The sequence below is a fragment of the Adiantum capillus-veneris genome, chromosome 30 (assembly GCF_014529385.1).
Source record: "Adiantum capillus-veneris isolate H3 chromosome 30, ASM1452938v2, whole genome shotgun sequence".
NCBI classification, from domain to species: domain Eukaryota; kingdom Viridiplantae; phylum Streptophyta; class Polypodiopsida; order Polypodiales; family Pteridaceae; genus Adiantum; species Adiantum capillus-veneris.
The window spans coordinates 69,632,805-69,655,040 of NC_140960.1; positions in this window are offsets into that span (position 1 = coordinate 69,632,805).

The following is a 22,236-nucleotide window of genomic DNA, read 5'->3' on the forward strand; positions in this document are numbered from 1 at the left end:
AATTTTTGAAATAAGTTTAGATCAATCATTGATCTTACATCTACACACTATCAAATTACCAAGTGTAACAAGTAATGGTGGATGCAAGCTTTCCTCCTAGTATCCATTGCCATAGATAATGGTGTGGCATTTATTGGGTTTTTCTTTTTTTTCACTCACATCTTGGAAATGTATTGTGCACTAATGGCTTCCAAAAATATAAATTTCATAAGTGCATAATAACATAGTGCCAAAAAACCCTTAAGGAGAGGTAAACACACATTGAATTTACACTAGACAACCTGTATACATAGAAGAGAGAGAGTACAAAGACTTGCGACTTTCCACTGTCATGAGGCTTTTCGAGTCTTCCACCCACCCTTCATTTTTGCATCTTAGATATTTTGAAAAATCTTTCATGTTTCCAAAAGTGTGGAGACCTACTCTGTCTACTGACAATTCTACTACCATGCAATATTGGGATGACACTTAATAAGCCCCTTCTCGATGGATTACTTCATGGGAGTCCATGATGTAAGAAAATTTTATCATATAGACCTTTGAGGAGTTGCATGTATGAGTCTAGAATATGGAAGACAATCAACTTCCAAACCATTGGAAATACTTTATAGTAATCTGTCAATGCTAGATCCAATGAAAAAAGCCTCTATTCATACTTCCACTACTATTGGCCTCAAGTAATCTAAATGTTAAATACTTTATGGTTATCTTTCAATGCTAAATCCAATGAAAATAGCCTGTATTCATACTTCCACTACTACTAGGCTCAAGTTTCAAAACGATCAAGGGAAAGGACAAGTTCTCTCGCTTGCTACATAATGTGGGAAAATTTCTGCTCACTTTGGCCTTGCTTTCACACTCTTTTGTAATCCCACTAGACTCTCTCTCTCTCTCTCTCTCACACACACACACACACACACACACACACACACACACACACACACACACACACACCCCTCCCCCTATGGCTAAGCTAGGAGAAGCTTCTACTTCTCATGTAACTTCTATGCTTTAGTGTTTGAGGGTTTACTTGTTAAATAAAAGTCTGGAATGGTGACACCTTTGTACAATGACATGATGAACTTGTTCATAAGTGCTTTTTTATGTTGTGCTACTTATCGTTAGGGTTCACGTCAAGCAGCCAAATACCCATCTTATTCTCGATACTAACATTATCTCTATTCAACGGTAACATAGATTATTAAGAAGTAATGAGTGATTCTAATCCTCACTGAGAGCTCCACGCAAAACACTTCGCATTCTCCTTCTTTGCATAGTACGCGGAGCATGCACACATCCACGCACGAACTCTTCACAAGTGGTATCAGATCTGATTGGTTGCTGATAAGAGAGCTTCATCGTCGTGAGTGCTCCACACTATTCGGAGCTTATTTGCATCCGCTTTTTAGTGCTTACAAAGAAAAGTATTTAGCTGGAGTGGTGTCTTTTGATTGCATACACATTGGAGTGCATTGGTGTGTGCTTACAATAGGATTTGAAGTAGGAAATTTGCAGCTATGTATGGAATTGTGGAGCTCAGATCTTCAGCTTGTGTGTTTAACCCATTTAGGAGCTGATTTTGTTGAGATTTGAGATTATTTTGCTATGGTTATTCAACCCACAATGTGGCAGGTTAGTAGAAACATGTTTTCGCACACGTTTTTAGTTTAAAAAACGCAATTTTGGTCATAATTTTCTCATACAAACTTAAATATGTGCAGCCCAAGAGTTGCTTTGGGAGTTTTGACACAATACAAACGCAATGGTGGTGTCCATTTGAACTAATGCTAATCACATTTTTTGCAGCAACTTGCACGACATCAATATCCTCACACACACACTCTTAGCATCGACGAGTTCTTCCCTCGACATCTAGTACACTCCAATTTTTTGCTTTGGCGAATCTGGCATCTTTAACTATCGATGGCTTCTTAGAGACAACTCTTGAATATAGATTCCCATGCACAAGGACGATGACAAGTTCTCTTGACACAACAGATGTGCGAACACCTTTAATAGCGACAACCATTACAGTTCAGTGGGAGTTTGGATGCATATAGTTTATGTGTGACTAGCACTTGAGAGCGTTTGTGCTCTCATGAGAACAATTCTTACTCCTCTCAGGGAGCTCACTTGAGTTAAAAAAATTTGTTTGCATCTCATTGTTGCTTATTTGAGCACGTATCTTGCAATTTTGCAATGATAGTTTCACATTTTGGATGTATGTTGTGTTGCGGATACTGCCATTGTAATTCGCTATGGAGTCGATTTTCGCTTGTTTTTGTAGTCCTGATTGTTTTTGAGACTCGATCCAGAAGAGCCCTTTCTGAACTGTGACTAGTCATGTCTACATAACTTTTTGTGTGGGTCCTTGCATGAGGTTTTTTGAAGTCAAGCACCAAGGACGACTATGTTACTTAGTGTGAGATGGATTAGATTGTTGGAGATCCCCATTCGTGGCCTCACCATAGGAAATGTATAAACGAACTTAGGTGGATTAGGTTGTTAGAGGTCCCTATTCGTGGCCTCGCCATAGGACATGTATAAACAAATATAGGTGCTTTGACGTCACCTTGGTAGTCTTTTGATAGTTTTTTTGAGAAGTATATGTTAGTTTATACCCGCTTGGTACTTTGTTTATAGTTTACGTGTTGATTCATTGAGTTTTGCTTGAGATTTTGATCTCAGTACAGAGCAGACTTTGACAAATTGTTCTAGTCAGTCCTCTGGTTTGCCTACAACACTCTTTTGCATTGACCTTACAATGATTTTGTTGAGTTTCTAATCGAGTTTTTAATCTTTGAACAGAGGAGACTTTGCTAAAATTTTCATTAAAAAAATTGATATTAGTTCTTAGCGCTACTCTCTTGTAGTTAGCTCTTGTCAGTACGACTAGATCTTTTGAGAAAGAAGATTGCTAAATTAAGAGATTTGATGACACATATCTCACTATATGGAAGCAAAGAATGCTTGATGTCCTAATAACCAAAGGACTTGTAGTGCCATTGAAAGAGCGCAAAGAGGGTTTGTACACTGATGATCAGTGGAAAGAGCTTGATGCTCGTGCCATGACAACTATTAGGTTGCATCTTGGTGAGCTTATATTCTTCATAATTATGGACAAAACCAATGCTAAAAACTATGGAAGTCTTTGTGCTTAGCATAGGATGGTAAGAGTGCATCAAACAAAGTATTTGTGATAAAAAAGCTTATGCGTTTTAACATCAAAGAAGGTAGCAGTGTCTGTTCACACCTGAATGAATTAAAAATTTTGTTCACTCAATTACTATCAAACGGGCTTAATTTAAATGATAAAATGAAAGTCATTTTCTTGCTATGTTCTTTGTCTGCATCATGAGATATGTTTAACATTTCCATAAGTAACTCTGTCCCTAAGGACAAGCTTGTTTTCAGTGATGTTATTAGTGCTTTGCTCATGAAAAGATTAGACGTCAATCTCTTGTCACTAGTCGGCATGATGATGCATATATGGCAAGTGGAAAAGATAGAGGAACAATCAAAGGCAGAGAGTTCGTAGTCGTTGTCGTGGTCATTCTCAAGATCGCAAGAATACACGTAGCAAAAGTCGTGAACATTATACGAGGAACATTGAATGCTACCATTGTCACAAGAAAGAACACATGAAAAAATATTGCCGTTCATTGCAAAGAGAGAAGGGTAAATCCATTGTCGTAAGTTCTATACCTCTTAAGATCAATGTGAAGATAGAGAAGCTCAATGTTCTTGAGTCTCCACATGATGATGTTATTCCTGACGTGCCCTAGTCGTCAAATGTACCAGTCTTCACTTCTGATTTAATTCCACAGGCCCTTGTTAGCTCTTGAAGAATGTTGTGTGTATAGTTGGATTATTGACTGAGGTGCCGGTTGTCATGTTACTCCTTACAAGGAGTGCTTCTCTAGTAATGTCTCTAGACATGGTTTAATCAAACTGGGTGATTCTCATTAGCTTCAGATATGTGGCATTGTAGATGTGAAGTTGTGTATGTGTAATGGTACCGAGTTCATGTTGTGAGGTGTTAGAGATGTGCCAAAGCTAACTAAGATCTTGATTTCAACAGGACAAGTTGATGATTTTGAATACACTATAGTGTTTGGTAATGGTTCCCAGATTATAAAAAAAGGTAACTCCGTCATGCTCAAAGGCCAAAAGTATGCCTCATTATGTTCTTTGTATGTCTGTTTCTGTGAAAGAGAATTCTATCTATGTAGCTAAGCTACCTTCTACTGAGTTGTGGCATAGTTGCCTTGGTCATATGAATCAAAAGGAAATGAAGCAATTACAACGTTTTGGCTATATCCCTATGTTAAACTATTCTGATTTTAGTTTGTGTGAGCATTGCATATACGGAAAATAGAATAGGCTTACCTCATTTCCATTGGATAGGAAGTTGGGAAATCCTCTAGATTTGGTTCATAGTGATCTATGCGGGCCTATGCTGTATAAATCAAAAGTTCCTAGCTGTGGTTGAGAAACAATCAGGCAAGAAGTTGAAGGCTTTGCACACTGACAGCGGGGAAGAGTACGTCTACACTAATTATAAGGAATTCTATAGCAAACGAGATATTTGAAGGTAGTTTACTATCCCATACACACATGCTAACAATGGAATTGTTGAGCGCATGAATAAGACTATTCAGCAGAGAGTCCATGCTATCTATGGAAAGTGACCCTCTCTTGAACAACACTATTAAGGAGAGGGTCACTTCCATGCTATCTATGACAAAATTACTTGAAGAGTTTTGGGGAGAAATTGTTATGACAACAGTGCATATAATCAATATGTCACGTAGTACATGTTAAACTACAGGATTTCACAAGAGATGTGGATACACCAGAAGCCTAATTCTGATAGATTACGTGTGTTTGGATGTGAGGCATTCTCACATGTGCCTGAAGAGCTTAGAAATAAGAATGACCCCAAGTCACATAAATGCATTTTCATTAGCTATGGTGGAGATGGAGAGATGGGTTATCGTCTCTGGCACTCAAAATCTTAAAGAGTTATTCGCACTTCACAAGTGATCTTTAATGAATCAAAGATGCACATATAGCCCGTGAAAGAGGTTGAGTATCGTAGAGTGAGATTTGAGGATGTAGCCTCAAATATATAGTTACGCAAATAGGTCACTCTACTAGCGATGTACATACTACCATTAGTGCTCCAGAGAGAGCTAGTGATGCTCCTATAAGAGTAGAGTTCAACAATTAGGTAGTGAGGAGATCTACACGTGTATCTTTTGTTCCTGAGCGATTTTAGCCAGGATTAGAATATCTATTGGTCACTGACTATGGAGAGCCTACCTGCTACCAAGAGGCTATTGAGATGGAAGATAACGTAAAGTGGGAGCAGGCAATGCAATCTGAGTATAACTTGAATATGGAAAATGAGACTTCGGAATTGACAGAGTTGCTAGAAGGCAAACAAGCCTTGCTTTACAAATGGGTGTACAAGAAGAATACACGATAGAGAATTCCAAGCCTCAAGACAAAGCTAGATTGGTTGCTAAGGGTTTCAAGAAAAAGAAAGAAGTGTATTTTGATGAGATTTTTCCTCCAATGGTCAAGATGATTATGTTGCACCTTGTGCTTAGATTAGTCTCCAATGAGGACATGGACCTTGTCCAAATGGATTTGAAGACAACATTTCTTCATGGGGATCTTGATGAGGATATCTATATGAAACAACCAGAGGGCTTTGAAGTCAAACTTGAGAAACCTACAAGGGCACAATTAGTGTGTAGATTGTATAGGGTATTTTATGGCCTAAAACAAAGCTCAAGGCAGTGATACGTGAAGTTTGACAAGTACATGTAGTCCCAAGGGTATGAAAGGAGCCAGGAAGATCACTGCTTGTATACCCAAAATTTGAATGATGGCTCACTTATCATCTTGATACTTTAGTTCTGTGGTATGCTTATTTTTGAGAAGTCTAAAGACAAGGTTGTCATCTTGAAGAAGTCACTTAGCACACAGTTCTATGAATGATTTGGTAGAAGCAAGTCACTTTCTTGGTATGCGTATCAAGAGGGATAGAAAATGTGGAATACCAAAGTTGTCACAAGAAACATATATCCACAAAGTCTTGCAACGTTTTAATATGCAAGGGGGAAGTCTACATTGAGTACCCCAATGCAGACATATGCAAAACTTAGCAAGAATGATACACTTAAGTTTGATGTTGAGAAAGCAAAAATGGCCAAGGTGCCATATTTTTCAGCAATTGGCAATCTTATGTACGCCCTGGTAGCTACAAGATCGGACATTGTTTTTGTAGTGGGAGTGTTAGCGGATTTATGCCAATCCTAGCAAAAAGCACTGAGAAGCAGTGAAGCACATCTTGAGAAATCTGAAAGGTACGATAGATAAATTCTTGAGATATCTGAAAGGTACGACAGACAAAAGCTTATGCTTTGGAAATAATGATTCATCCATTGTGGGTTACATGGATGCGGATTATGCGATTGTATGGATAATAGAAGATCCACATTTGGCTATGTTTTCCTATTTCCTGGGCAACCATGTCATGGAGATCGTGTCTCCATAACTGTACGTCATCTTCCACCACAGAGGCTGAGTATGTGGAAGTTTCTGATGCAAGCAAGTAATCTTTGTGGTTGGCTCACCTAGTGGGATATCTTGACATTAATCAGACTCTACTGCTACATTGTGATAGTCAAAGTTTAATTGCGTTAGTGAAGAATCTCGTGTTTCACTTCAAGTCAAAACACATAGAAGTCTGGTATTGTGTCATATGTGACATATTAACTAGCAAGGTCATTGAGCTAGTCAATGTTCATATGGATGACAACCCTATAGATGCTGTCACCAAGAACTTACCCTCAAAGTAGACGATGGATGTAGGGTGAAGCTATATGATTGCTTCGTGGGTTGTACAAATGTACATACTTACACCTATAACCACTTGGGCCATGTTGGCCTTCAATTGGGAGATTGTTAGGCTCATGCTTATTGACTATAGTAATCTTGTCTATATTCATTGAATAATTCTAATCCTCACAAAGAGCTCCACCAAAAACTCTCTGTGTTTTCCTTCCTCCCACAGCAGACCGAACACGCACGCACTCTTCACACTTCTGGAACTACACTCATGTTGTTATACATAAAACTTACAAGTTTTTTGAACATTGAAACTATTATTTGACTGTCTTGGGCTCACTACTTGATGATATAATTTGGAGTCATTGGCAATAGCATGTTTTCTAAACTTTGATAAAGTTATAACAATATAGACTAACGTTCCTTTTATTTGGAAAGTCCATCATTTATTGTTGCTCAGTTTGGACTAGCTTTTCTTTTCTAGGTTGAACCTTAAATAGGCTTACTGGTATCTCAAGACCTAACCTTTTTAGTTGAATTGGTTGCAGGTTATCTAACCTAAGGTAAGATAATATTAGAATCACATATTTTATTTTCATTTTGTTGTTAACTTTGTGGCCTCAGACTTTGTTACTCACCTTATAAACTGGGACATATTGAATGAAAGATGCTCAATAGTTCTAAAGCATTAAGCTTTGGTTATAGGCTAGTTCTCTATACAAAATGCAACTTAGTCACTAGATTTTTAAGCTACCTTGTAGAATTTGATTATCTTTTGGTTGTATGCTTTGACCAATTGACAATGGTGATTTTATACCTTACGGGCGTATTAATTGACCTAAATTTTGGATGAATTATAAATCTTCATGGTAGATTTATTTTGGAACCGTTAAGTTTCCTATTACACTTTGGGATTTTGTGACTTTTCCTCATGTATGTAATAGATCTCACACATATAGGGTTTATCCTCCTTTCTCTCGTCAAATGTTGTGGCAAATTTTGCATAGGGTGTACAACTATATGTTTGTTATCTTATGATATGGTGTAGCCTATTGGATAGATACATGAAATTTAACCTTGGTGTTTTTTATTGGATGTCAAAATATTCTTACTTGATAAATAGAGCAAAAAATGTTGAAATTTGGGATTTTTTTGTTTTATCCCCGCTTGAGTAGGACTCGATGAGAAAGAAAAATCATGCTTGCTTCCTTAACTTGAATTTTTTACATCACAATGTGGCTCAAGTCCGACACTTATTTAAAGCTGATGTTGTTGCCAACTTACTACTCCTTGCAACACTCAACACAATTTATTAAGGCAATTGAGGCAATATAAAACATGCTTAGTAGAGGGGGCACATAAAATAGGTCACTACTTTGAAACAAAACTAAAAATATGAAATGAAAGCTGGGTTTTCAGCAATGGCGTCCATGAGTAGTAGAGAGAGGAATATGAACTCACACTAGAGAACTAGACTTGCCTCAAGATGAACTGCAAAAACAAGAACAACCAACTTGTAAAGGCGATGAACTTTGGAACCATCCACACTGTAATCAAGAGGGTAGGCTCTGGCTCAACTTGTTTGTAGGGAGAGCATCGCATGTGGAATTTAGTATCCGTATTGGGCCATAAATAGCATCCAGTGCTAGATCTTGGGTAGGGTGGCAAGCATAATTCCCCTTTTCCATATTAAAACACTCAAGAACTTTTTGCATATACTCTTTTTGAGGCACATATAACAATATATTTATGATCTTGAGTAATGCGCATACCCAGATATGATTAGCATCACCCAAATCTTTCATGTCAAATTGACTACGTAGCTTATGATTTATCCACACCAGGAATGAACCACTTTGGCGAATGCAAGGCTCTTTAAGATCTCCTTGAGTGACTAGTACTAGCCTGCTCAGTACCCTATCATCTAGAGCATTCACTTATGGAACAACAAGCTCTTGAGTTGTCTGCATAGGAGGTGATACATTGGAGAATGTGACATTATTCAACCTCTTTTACTGGCTATCTATGCATTTAGTCTCATTGAAAACAACATCACAAAAATGGAATGGATAGACTCTCTGAATCCCACAAGCGATAACCAAACTAATCATCCAATCCATATAGATGCATTTTCAAGATTTTGGATCTAGCTTGGCATGAAGTTCTTTAGGTACATGTGCATAAGATTCACAACCAAATGTCCCGAGTTTTTCATACAAGAACCTATGTCCTAAAAGTGTCCTAACCATAGCTCCTCAGGCACACAAAACTGCAATGATGCATGTGGTGATCTATTGATCAAATAAACCATTGTATAAGGTGCTTTTGCCCAAAAACCTTGTGTTAGGATTACTTGTCACATAGCATAGGCATAATTCTCTCTTGAATCATCTTGTCCATTCTCTCAGTAACACCATTTTGGGGTATAAGGAATAGTGTATTCATGTCTAATTTTCCTTCCTGCGCAGAAGTCAGCAAACTCTTTGGAGATGTATTCTCCAAAATTGTTTGAACGTAAAGCCTTTAGCTTCTTACCAGAACAAGTCTCAACACTTGACAAGATTCTCGTAAAGCAAGAGAACATCTCATCCTTTGACTTTAATGCATAAGCCCAAACTTTTCATGTTGTGTCATCTATGAATGTCACAAAACAAAATGCACCACCAAGAGAGTGAGTTGGCATGGGGCCACATACATCGCTATGTACAAGCTCTAAGGGTCGTCTCTCTTTCTCAACCGAAACATTACAAGAAGCACCCGTTTGCTTCCCATTGTGACATTGCTCACAGAAAGGAAATTCAAATAAAGATAAAGCAAGCAAATAACCCAAGCGAGAAATAATTTCCATTCCTTTTTTGGACAGATGTCCCAACCGGCTATGCCACAAAGACACATTTAGCAGCTTGATTATTGAAAGAGCACTAATTTTTTAAGACACATAAAGAGGATGCAAAGAGCCAAGTTTAAAACCACTAGCAGGCAAAAAGATGCCTTTGGATATATGCCACAATTACTGACATAAAGTGACATTATAACCCAAGTCATCAAGTTTGCCAACTAAAATCAAATTGCAAGTCAAACATGTCATGTGATGAACGACAAATCTAACTCCATTCAACAAAACCATAGTAATGTCACCAATACCAACTATGTCACAAGCATAACTGTCACCCAATGTGATAGATCTAGTAGTCTCTTCATAATGAGTAAACAACTTCCTGTGTGGGGTCACATGAAGAGATGCAACTGAATCCAAAATCCAGGTATGTGACACTTCACCCACTGACTAGCAATTTGACTGGCAAAAAATTCTATAAACATTAGTCTCTTGTGCATCATAGAACACATTGTAGACTCTGTCAGTAGATTAATGTCATGTGCGTCATCATAATCAGTGAGACCAGATTGATCTCTTGGATCTTCAATGAAGTTTTACTTTTTTCTTCTTTCGCATCATTATCACTGCTTTTGCTTTTGCCTTTCTAATGTTTTCATGCATGGCAATTTTTCTTCATATGGCCATACTTCTCAGAGAAATGACATTGCATGCTATCTCTTTTGCCATCTTTGCCAGATTCATGTTGTCAAGAACAACCTTTCCTTTGTTTACTTTCTTCCTGCACATAGTGAGCTTCGCCATGATGCAAGCGACCCATAGTCTTACAACGCACTTCTTCTAAAAGAAGAGAACTAGTGGTATCATTGTACACTGGTGTAGCATTTGGTGCATAATTACTAACAAAATTACAAAACATATCCTACGACAATGGACATGAGCAAAGCAAGTGAATAGCTTTCATCTCATCATCTATCTTCATCTGTTGGGCACAAATCTGGGCAAGCAAAGAGTCAAACTCATTGATATGGCTAGCAACACTAGCTGACTCTTTCATACAAAGATTATAAAGCTTTTGCATCAAGAACACCTTGTTGCTAGCAGAGTTTCTCTCATACATGTTGTATAACTCAAGCCATACTTGATGAGTTGTAGCACACTCCAAAACAATGAAATAAAATGTCACGTCACCTATAATGAATATGTCCAAGTTGATCACCTTCTAGCCGTAGAGCTGAGAAGACGAGGTTCAGGGGAGAACGCTCGATCGTAGTGCCCAGGTGGTTGGACCTGTGTGGACACACAAGCCACATTGTCAATGAGTGCCGAGGGATGAGGGGCACTCATTCTCTCATGGTTGGGTGGTGAGATTAATGATCTAGCCCTCTAGTGATAGATTCTCGTAGTGGCATTATTGCCTATATTATGGATTTGAGCTTATGGGGATCAAACACTTTCATTTGCATGTTATGTATGCAATTGAAAATGGAAAAAAAGTTGTTTTTTTGCATATATATGAAGTTATGGTTTATGGTCGACCTAAGTGTCAGAGCTGTTTTGCATGATGTTTATGTTGATGGAATGATATCATATGATGTATGGAACCTCACAAATTGATATGGATGCCTCATGTGCGTGTGTATGATTGCTTTCCATCTTTCTCTACGTGTTAGAAGGGAGAAGTGCATATATGGTGCATCACTTATGCATGATTGGATGTTGTTAAAGCTAGATTTTGATATCATGTTTAGTTGTTGGTCGGACTTACGTTATGCATGAAAGGTTCATGTCTTAAGTGCCATGTGTATGGGCTCCGTTCGATTGCAATGGATATATCAAACTCCAAGTGTGGGAGTCGGTTCAATGTGAATATGGTTTATGGTCAAGGGCTAAGCTCCCTCATGAATTATGGTTGTGATTTTGATTGTGGAAGCCGGTGGCTCTTGGATTTCTTTTTCTGGATATGATTATGCCGTCGAAATGCTGCCGAATTTTTTACAGCCATGTTATATTCTAAGGTGGTTATGCAAGGTTGGTTGTGCATCACCCTAAGTTGGGTGGAGTGCTCACCCATGTGATGTGGTTGGATTATGCTTTGTGGTTTTGGGATTGGATCATGAAGTAATTTCAATGGTTTATAGTGGACGTGTAAGGGTAGAGACCATGTATAGTCTGACTGCTTGGAAAGGATTGTTTGTGCATATGGAAGATGCTATTGTGACTGGACTTATGTGTTATGTTTCTCATGGCAATGTTGCTACAAGACTAGGATCAGCTACATCGCTTAGCCTTAGAGAAAAGGGTCGTTGACCTAGGGCTTTGCTGGATTAGGGGTGTTCCCTAGGTCTTGTTTTTTTGTTAGGCTCGTCTACACGGTTAGTGCGTCGGAGGTTGAACAACCTACACGGCTAATGCGTTGGGGATCTTGTCTTGGCTTTGCCTTAACACTCGATATTGTTTATCGAAGAGGCATATCACTTAAGCTGGTATGGTTGGTGTTGATACCCTACCACATGCTGGTATTTGGGATCCTTTTAGAGCTCAGGTTCATGGAGGGAGGCAAAGCGACCTCAGCCTATGTCTGGCTTTGATAGGTTGGAGGTGTTCTGGCTCGGTCCGGACAAAGTGAATTCTCTCTATCTGTAGTAGAGCAGAAGTGGATGGGTGGACCGATCAATCCCTACATAGGGTTGGGTACTCTGCTGTTGGAATTAGCGTTGCAGAGAAACGCACACAGCTTGGAGAAGACGAAGGAAGCTCAAGGCACACAATAGAGAGTGTATTACTTGGTGTGCAATGGAAAGATAGATAGCCCTAGAGTGATGGGCGTATATACAATGCACGGGGGGAAAAACCTCCTAAAGAGGGAAAAAATGCCCCGGAGGTCCTAGTGTGTTCACACACATCACTACCACATGTATATGGTAACAAATCCCCGCTGGAGTGATGCGGTGAACGAGAGCTAGCACATGAGTAAAGGGAAGTGCCATGCCTTGAGGACATGATCAGTCCACAAAGGGGAGTAAGCCCAAAGCTCTGATACCAACTGTTGGAATTAGGGTTGCAGAGAAACGCACACAGCTTGGAGAAGACGAAGGAAGCTCAAGGCACACAATAGAGAGTGTATTACTTGGTGTGCAATGGAAAGATAGATAGCCCTATAGTGATGGGTGTATATACAATGCACGGGGGAAAAAACCTCCTAAAGAGGGAAAAAATGCCCAGGCGGTCCTAGTGTGTTCACACACATCACTACCACATGTATATGGTAACAAATCCTCCCTGGAGTGATGCGGTGAACGAGAGCTGGCACATGAGTAAAGGGAAGTGCCATGCCCTGAGGACATGATCAGTCCACAAAGGGGAGTAAGCCCAAAGCTTTGCAGAAAGCTTCAAGCTTCTCACGAGACAATGCCTTTGTGAAAAGATCTGCAAGGTTGTCCTGTGTTGGCACATAAGCCAAGATGATCTCTCCTGCTGAGAGCCTCTCCCTGACATAGTGGTAATGCACCTCAATGTGCTTTGTGCGAGCATGAAAAACTGGGTTCCTCGCAACTGCCAATGCGCTCTGACTGTCAGTGTAGATAGTGTTGGCAGTGTCCTATCCAACACCCAAATCAGCCATAAGGCGTCTGAGCCATACACACTAAACCGTAGCTGTGAAGACTGCCCTGTACTCAGCCTCACAACTCGAAGTGGCCACAGTAGGTTGCTTCTTGCTCAACCATGATATACATGAACTGCCAAGCATGAAACAAAAACCACTTGTGGACACTCGCGTGTCAAAACAACCGGCCCAATCTGAGTTCGAAAAAGCATGTAAGTCTGGCGGCAATGATCCCCCCTTGGGATAAAACAAGCCAAGATGTAAAGTGCCACTAAGGTAGCGGAAAATCCTCTTGACAGCCTGCATATGCTTAGACCCTGGGCTATGCATAAATCTGTTGACCTGTGAGACTGCAAACTGAATATCCGGCCTCGTGTTGCATACATAAATGAGGCAGCCAATAGCAATTTGATAAAGAGTGACATCAGCAAGATCGCCAGCATCATGTAGACTCAACTTCAAACCTGTTTCCATGGGAGTGGCAATAGGTTTGCAATCCTCAAGTCCAAACTTACATAGCAATGTCTCTATGTAACTTTTCTGACACAAGGCAATACCACCATCACACTGTTTAAACTGTATACCCAAGTAATGATGCAACAGCCCCAAATCTTTCATCTTGAAAGTAGCATTCAAATCAGCCTTAAATTCAGCAATATGTCTCTCATTTGGTCCAGTGATCAGCAAATCATCAACATAAAGAACCACAATGAGAAGTACATCACCCTCACGCTTTACATACAATGTGCTTTCTGTTGGAGTGTTATGAAAGCCTTGTTTGACCAAATGAGTGTCAGCTTTCTCATACCAAGCACGAGGAGATTGCTTCAACCCATACAAAGCCTTGTTACATTTGCACACTTTGTCCTCTTGTCCTTTTATGACCAAATCGCGAGGCTGTGTTACATAAACTTCCTCAAATATGTCACCATTCAAGAAAGCAGTAACAATGTCTGATTGATGTACATCCCAACCAAAATGAGCTACATAGAAAACGCACAGTAGTCATACGACAAGTGGGAGCAAAAGTCTCTTCATAATCTATGCCTTTTTGCTGTGCATAACCCTTTGCAACAAGTCGAGCCTTATGGCGATCGATCTCACCATCCGGCTTGCGTTTCATCTTGTAAACCCACTTCGTACCAATGGCCTTTTTGCCAGGAGGCAAATCACATAAAGTCCATGTGTCATTTTCTATAAGTGCATCATATTCTGATTGCATGGCAGCCATCCAATTTTTTGAATTCTATGCTTCATCAAAAGACAGAGGCTCCTCAACATCATGTAAGCTAGACATAGCCAAAGCATAACAATCTGATGTATAACATGCATGGCGAGAGCCTGAACGAGTACGACTAGACAAAGGTGCATCCAATTTACTGTCACGCAAAGTGTGCACCAGCCATTTTGGCATACCTCTAGCCTGCTCATTTTCAGCCCTTTCCTCATCAAGTACATCATGTACATATGCATCAGTAATAGGCTGATCTAAAACATTTTCAGAAACCCCCATAGGTTGTACATTTGCCTCATTGGAACTTACATTCGTATTTCCACCACTGAAAAGAGGTACCAAAGTGTCATAAATGTCCTGTGAGCTTACATTACTGTCTCTAGTACATGACAGCAAGGGCTGAACAAAATCTTCCACAAATACTACATCCCGTGAAACCAGAATACGTTTTGTTTGCGGATGATACAACCTATAACCTTTGCTTTCAACACTATAACCAACAAAAATACATTTGACAGCCTTATCATCCAATTTTCTGCGCTGCACTTCTGGCACCAAAGCATATGCCAAACAACCAAAAACACGCATGTGCTCAATAGAAGGCTTTCTATCATGCCATGCTTCATATGGAGTAATAGACTGCAAAGATTCCGTAGGACACCTGTTAAGTACATAGGTGGCACACATGATGGCCTCAAGCCAAAAAAAAAAAGCGACAAAGCTCGACTTTTGACCATACATTATGCCATTTCCGTAAGTGACATGTTTTTTCTCTCAGCAACACCATTTTGCTGAGGTGTATAAGGCACTGTACATTGGTGTTTTATCCCACAGCTAGCCAAAAATGCATTAAATTCATGAAACATATACTCCCACCCTAGATCGGAACGGAGGGTGCCCATAGTACATTTCGAGACATTTTCAGCCATAGCCAGAAATTGTTTGAAGCACATAAAAACTTCGGACTTCGCTTTAAGCGGAAATACCCATGCATGCCTGGAGTAATCATCAATGAAAGTCACGAAGTACACGTAATTGCCCAAGGACGGAGTTTGCATGGGCCCACAAACATCACTATGCACAAGCTGCAACCTGCATGTGGCCCGAACTGAACCATCCTTTGGAAACTTAGAACGTTGCATCTTACCCAAAATACAGCCTTCACAAACATGTTTGACAGGTGCTTCAAGAGGCGGCAAAGAAGCAACCATATCAGATTTCTGCAAACGCAGCAAACTGGCAAAATTCAGATGACCAAAACGTGCATGCCAAAGTTTTGCATCTGAAATAGCCCTTGAATCTGCAACAGCATTTGCAAAGTTTTGTCCACACTTGTCATACAAAGTGAGCTTATACAACCCACGACACAAAAGCCCAGATGCAAAAATTTCATCACCAAAACTGAGATCATGAACTGTACATCTGTCATCCACAAATTTGACTACAAGTCCAAGTCTAGCAAGTGCGGATACAGACAAGAGATTCTTCTTGATCCCAGGTACATAAAGTGCATCAACAAGTGTGAAAGAACTGCCATGAGGGACAGACTCGAGAGAGGTAAACAATTCACGATGTGAGGTAATGTGCTTTGTAGCACCACTGTCGAAATACCACACATGTGAATCTGTAGCAACTGACAAGCATGCATCATGGACAGCAGGATTGTAAGTGCACTCTGCGCTAAAAGACCATTCTGCATCAACATCAACAACACAATCTCCTTTCACAGAAGACTCAACAATGGCTCCATTTGTAGTGGAACCAGCATTTGCAATGGAACCACCCTCTTTCTTCTTAGCCTCTTTGGCCTTCAACTTAGGACACGACTTGATCAAGTGATCATTAGCTTTACAATAATGGCAACGCATCTTCTTTTTGCCCTTATCACCAGAATTGCCAGACGAAGTGCTGCCAGTAGAAGCATTAGGAACGGAATTTTTGCCACTCGCAGCAGAACCATAAGAAGTGGCTGCATTACTGTTACCACCCTTTCTTTGAGAAGCAATAAAACCTTGTTCAACTGCATGCTGCCTAGTCTTGTTTTTTCTAGAAAGTGACTCTTGCAACAGCAATGTGCATAATGCATCAAACTTGACAACTTAAGGATTTCCTTAGGTCATCAGTCTCCACTAGCAAAAGTTTGGTAGGAATCTGGTAAGGCATCAAGAACAGTCTGCACAAGGGAACTATCTGAAATGACTTCACCTACAGAAATAAGCTGCTTATTGATATCCTTGACACTAGCAAGGAAAGTGTCCATATCATCTTTCTCATGCATAATCTTCGACTCCAGCTCTTTACGCAGCAAAGCAATTTTAGCCTCATTGCGGCTTGCATAAAGACCTGCTAAAATATCCCAAGCCTGTTTTGCAGATTTTGCTGAACGGATGTGAGGAACAATGGTGCGCTTCACAGACAACGCAATCAATGCATGAGCCTGCGGATCCTTAACATCCCAACGAGCTTGTTCAACCGTAGGCAAAACAACTCTAACAGCTGCAATCCTTGCAGCAAGACTTGCAACATCCTCAACATCGCCTACATCCTCAGAACCAGGACGTACATCAATGCCTTGCACAATGTTCCAAACACCCTTTGACACAACAACATGTTGCATCATATAAGCCCACATAGGGTAGTTGTCCCCATCCAACCTGTCCTCAGCAGCAAACATCTTGAACACATCTGTGTTGTTGTTGTCAGCCATGGTAAATGTTGCACCTGATGTGAAAACTGCCCGAAAATAGGAGAAACGGAGCGGGAACAACCTGTGCTATATAGCACAAACCATAGAAGACTATAAGGCACCTGTTATGCAGAAAACGGCACTGACAAAAATTCTGCACAAAATGACGAAATAGCCTGTGCAGTACTGCCTGTACTGGAAACGGAGGCCGAAATGAGCCCAAATCAAAATTCTGAGCCCAAACCAAAAATTTTGTCGGCCTGCGAATGCTCGCCAAAGCTCACTGAAATCGGAGAAAATGAGTAGGCGTGTTCTGGAGCAGCTGGCGACTAAGCCCGGGAGGGCGTGACCCGCTCTGATACCAACTGTTGGAATTAGGGTTGCAGAGAAACGCACACAGCTTGGAGCAGACGAAGGAAGCTCAAGGCACACAATAGAGAGTGTATTACTTGGTGTGCAATGGAAAGATAGATAGCCCTAGAGTGATGGGTGTATATACAATGCACGGGGGAAAAAACCTCCTAAAGAGGGAAAAAATGCCGCAGCGGTCCTAGTGTGTTCACACACATCACTACCACATGTATATGGTAACATCTGCTAGTTATTTTGTTATACTTTTTTTAATGTTATGGTATACCCAATTGTGTTATTGCATTAATACATGGTTGCCTGTTTCATTTAGATGGGGCATTCAAAGGTTATCTTTTTGTCATTCTTTTGTGTCTTTGCGCACAGGTTGCACGCTACATGCTCACCTTGCCTTGGATGACCATGTTCTTTCACTTCTCTATTCCAATGCTAGATTCGATTTGTTGTCTTTCTCTCGCACCTGCTTTAAGTCGCCCAGCACTACTACAACTGTACATTGGCCCGTAACTAGTTAATTAATTTTGATAAGCGCTATTATAATGATCATTGAGAAACTAGGTTAACGCCCTTCTTTTATTTTGCCAGATGTACATGCTCAATGTGAGCCGACCACCCTCGACATTATTGCTCGTGTATGTTGCTATCCATTGATTCTTCCAGCTACTATATGGCGTCCTATGTGATCGTGCCCGGACTTAACCCTTTTTCCTTTCTTCTTCGACTACTATACACATCATCAATCAATTCCTCTTAATGAAATATGTAGACTGGTTATATTGATATTATAATAATAATAATTATTAAGAGTGCTAAGCACTATATTAGAAACGTTAATGCGTTTCTTACTATATAAAATATTATTATTTCTACTCTCTATTTGGATCTCTCATACTAATCACAAATCAATGAAAAATTATTGTTAAGGTCTTCAAAGATTTTGCCACAACACGAGAGAGACAAAACAATAAAATTAAATGAAATAGAAAAGAATTGTGTAGTTGCACTTATCTCTTGTGCAGAATCGCAAAGATATAGTTTTGCTAGGATACCAAGTTGTTGTAGACCTCCTGACTGTTTGTTACCAAGAGCGTAGCCTTGTGCTCTGATACCACTGCTACAAATGGGAGCGTGGCGAGCCCTGCAAAATACCCAAAATAGCACACATCAAGCCATAAATGAACAAATCTACATACCTGACCACTCGCACAAATCCATAGTCGAGCTCAACACGAATAGAGAGAGACAGAGAGCGAGATAGATTGAGAGAGTACATGCAGTTGCACCTCCTAGAGCGGAGTGCTACGCCGGAACGGCGAGAGAGAAGGGAGGAGAGGAGAGAAGAACAACGCAGACAACACTGGTTCAATCTCCCCCCATGCAAGAGTGACCATTTCCCTCTTGCACGTATTTGATTTATAGATTTCTCGAATGGTCAAAGTGAGTACAAACTGGCCGGCCGGTCAGAAATGGCCAAAGCTCATAAAAGAGCACTTGAATGATACAATGTTCAAAATGTATATTTGTTAGCATAGGCCTAGATCGGTCAAGCCTTTTTCCACCCGTCAGCTGCAAATAAATAGTACAACTTTTGGCGAAGCAACAATTGCTATAAACAAAAAAAAAAGAACTCAAGAAGTAGCCTCGTCTGATCTGCAGACATCACACTTGCTTGGCGGCCTCACAGTAACCATGCAAATTTCAATCCTCCAATCTAGACCAACTCCACGTATGTTTGCGGCTCTCAACTTTTGCACGTGCGATCTCTATCACAGGTGTACTCTCCAAAGTTGGTGTCTCTGTCAAATCGACCAGTTAACTAGCTACCTCTCTCTCTCATTGAGTCGTTGCTCCTCATGCTGCGCACACACACACACACACACACACACACACACACACACACACACACACACACACATTGAGCTCTCCTCGACTGCTAATTTTAATTAACCACCCCTTTTGCAACTAACTATCATCCATGCTGAGTTTGCATGACTCTAGCCCCAGTCGCGTGCCCTTCAATCTCACTCTATCTCTCTCTACGGCCGCCAACCACTCCCATGCAGTAGTTCCTTCATCCCCCCCCCCATCCTCACTTTAATCTGACGCCCTAGACCAACTCGGGTAACTGATTGCATGCCCGCCTTTGGTTATGTCTGATGGCTGCATGCGCTCCAAGGCCATCACCTCCACGTCAGCCCTTATGTAGGTGTGTTGCAATAGGTCACGAGTCCCTCACTAGACCCATGCTACTGCACACTCTCCTCACACCATCATGCATTGCACCGCCTCCACATCCCCTTCCCAGTACACTACCTATAGAGGCGGAAATTGATGCAGCAGTTCAGCGACTAGAGCCCTCGTCTCTCTTTTTTTTCTTTGTCTTTCTCCCTCAAGAGGACTACGTACAATAGCCGACTTTGACGAAGCCATGAGGAATCCAATTTTTGTCACCAGGAAGAAGGAGATCCTGAGCTTCAATCGCATTTACTTGAAGATACCATAATCGAGGGGACAAGTAGACCTTTGACCTTGCAGCAGGATGTCCACCAGAATCATATTGCCAAGCTTATGGAAAGGCCTCATCAGCTTGAGTTCCTCACCACACCGAGACCATAATCTCCCCAAGGTTTGCAAAATGTCCCTTCTTGCTATCTAGCTTGTATCATTGTGGTGCAAGAGGGCTATCTAATGGAACCCGTGTAGGCACCTCCGCAATCTCAACTCTTAAATACCCAAGAAAGTCATCCTTTAGAGTATCTTTGTCTTTGACATAGAGCTCCAAAAGAGGGGCTTGGAACTCATCTTTCCCAAAGGCAAACACTTGATTCCACTGGGGTTGAGTGTCTTCTCCATGACACCGGTCTTTGCTAAGAAATTACCAACCTTGATGAGCACGTAAGGGTCAGATCTTTCAGTGATATCTTTGGCTGCCAGACCTCAAGCTTTAACCACCTTCACATAAAGGTACTCCATTCTCTCAACAAGATCGTAAGTGCTTGTTTTCACTGATTGTAATATGTTCATCCTTTGTGCCAGTGCTGCTAGCTTGGGATTGGTCTCCCTCAAGTTAAACTCAGCTGGGGTGCTCTTGTGTTTACTTTGGGCAGCCATGAATGATGTGTAACTACCTAGATGGCCCTGTTGATGTTGCACCTTTTTCACCTCTGATTGTTGCTGCAATCCTTTCTCTGATGACGCCCGAGGCAGGGCATTGACGATGCTGATGAACATTTTCTTTTTTCACTTTACTTCATTTTATTTTGTACCTCGGCATTGTATTAGACTTGTATCAGTTGGTCCCATAGGCCTTTGGAAGACGAGTAATATAACATTTCATTTCGCTCTCTCTCTTTCCCCTCCCGATATGACTACTTACAACGATGGACATTGATGAAGCTATTCCATGACTAATGCAATACTTTTTGCGACGACGCCCAATGCCGGGCATCCACGGGACTTGACAACAACGATGATGATTTTAGTCTATTTTCTTACCCAGACATTGTATTAGATCCACAAGGATTGTCTCACTTTGTTAATTTTTGCATTTTAAAGACGGTTACTATAACATTTCATTTCATTTCTCTCTCTCTTTTCACAACCCCCCGCCACCCCCTATTGTTATGTTTTGATAATTGACGTCAATCATGTTATATTTTTGACAATTATGCAATGTATAATCATCCACTAATTGCATTATATATATATATATATATATATATATATATATATATATATATATATATATATATATATATATATATATATATAAATTAAAATAAATACATTATTCTTACTAAAAGAAGCAACCCAAAATTGTATGGTTTTGCGGTTCCATTAAAGGGTATCTCATGAGATATCCTATGGAAAACAAAAGTATAAAGGAAACTGCTGTTCACAGATGTTAGGGGCGGCCAACACAACAAAGGGTGTGAGGATGTGGGAGAAGGGCTTGATGATAGCAGGTGGGCAAGGCAACGGAGGTACGAGCGGACGACTGATAGAATGTAGACAAGCGGTAGCCAAGGGGAGAAGGAGAATACATTTTTTTTTAATATGCAACAGTCATAGAGGAGGCAACAAATTGTGCGCAGTTGAGTGGTCAACGAAAAGGTTTCCTTCTTCTACACGTGGTGATGGGGTCGGTTACCATCTCTCCATTATTGAAAGGACCCATTTATGTGCCAATGTCTTCCATCCATAGCAAACTTTCCCTACAGGTTGAGTTTCACCCAAAGCCTAACCGGAGCCTCCCCAGTCACGTGGGTTGAAAAGGCCGCTCAACCCTAATAGGGACCGACAAGTTCCATTCCTTGACAAGTTCTTGGTTGCTTTGGAATCTCAAAGTTCTGTTGGCTTTCTAAAACAAGCCTTAGTGAAGAAGGGAGTTAGGCACACATTTTACGTTTACATGTGAAGCATTGAAGGATTCAAATCTTTCCTGGATTTTTAGTCTATAAATGGCATGATGTTGGTGGCTTGGCCTTGGGGGTAGGGACTCATCTTGAGTGGGGACACCAGGATGCCTCCCCAAATCAATTGTACCCGATCACTTTTTTTTGGCAAAGAGAGAAGATCGCCCCTCCCTCCTCTCCATGGAGAGGAAAAGGGCGATCATGCGATCTTGTTTTGTTGGTTTGGTA